The 976-nt window shown below is 62.3% G+C and overlaps 1 protein-coding gene across 3 annotated transcripts in view; it reads left to right on the forward strand.

Moving 5' to 3' along the window:
* IFT27 (intraflagellar transport 27) overlaps nt 1–976 on the forward strand; it is a 15326-nt gene continuing 14350 nt past the window's right edge. For 2 of the 3 annotated variants that reach the window (XM_034777495.1, XM_034777509.1), the window contains exon 1: nt 536–663. The gene's annotated coding sequence lies outside the window, so the exon portion shown is untranslated. Of the gene's footprint in view, nt 133–535; nt 664–976 lie in introns of those variants that run through there. The other variant, XM_034777501.1, reaches the window with a different exon arrangement.

Consider the following 976-nt stretch of genomic DNA (forward strand, 5'->3'; position numbering starts at 1 on the left):
CAGTTAACCCGGCGTTGAGTGACCGAGAAGCGTGGAAGAGCCCATTATGTAGCGAAGGGCGTAGGCAGTTAAAATAGTTTTTTTTCCCGCTCTTTCCCTCGGAACGCTGCCAGGAAGTTGTGCCTCATTTTGGTAAGTACTGTTAGTCCGTATCTTTCTGGGCGTCGCGCTTTTCCCTAACCCTCCCTATAGAATAATTCCGCCTAGATAGTACGGGCCGCCGTGATCTGTCAATCAAAAAGAGGTTCCAGTAAATGTCATTAGTTGCTGGGTAGAAACAACGTGAGCGCACGCGCACACACCCAGAACTGCAGCGTTAATGACTTCATCGCCTGCCTCAGGCCGCTTGTCCCTCGCACTGGGCGGGGCATTTCTTTCGATTGACAGACTCATACCCAATGACAAGTATATTCCTGAACCAATGGCCTCAGAGTATCGAGGACGCCGCCGCCTAGTTCCCAAAAGGTGGAGCCCAATGGAAGGGAGTCAATAGCAGCCCGAGAGGCCGGTGGATGGACAGCACCACCAGCCAATCGCGTGTCAAAGAAGGGGGCCGCCCCCAAGGAGGGCGGTGGCTGAGCGAGGATGGAGCGTTGCTAGGGAAGCGTCGGTGGTGGGGACAGGGCTGCGGAGCCTGCGATGCTGCCCGAGTTCGAATAGCCGGTGGGGCCCGCGCTCCCCCCCGCACCCCACTCCCCTCGGAGCCCGCCCCCCTCCACCGCTGCACCCCCTCCCCTTCAGAGCCCGTCCTCCCCCCGCACCCCACTCCCCTCGGAGCCCAGCCCCCCAACCCCCTCCCCTTCAGCGCATACCCTCCCCCTGCACCCCACTCCCCTCGGAGCCCGCCCCCCTCCGCACCCCGCAGGGACCTGCCTCCCCCTCTGCACCCCCTCCCCTTCAGAGCCCGTCCTCCCCCAGCACCCCACTCCCCTCGGAGCCCCCCAACCCCCTCCCCTTCAGAGCATACCCTCCCCCC

The sequence above is a fragment of the Trachemys scripta genome, chromosome 1 (assembly GCF_013100865.1).
Source record: "Trachemys scripta elegans isolate TJP31775 chromosome 1, CAS_Tse_1.0, whole genome shotgun sequence".
Taxonomy (NCBI): domain Eukaryota; kingdom Metazoa; phylum Chordata; order Testudines; family Emydidae; genus Trachemys; species Trachemys scripta.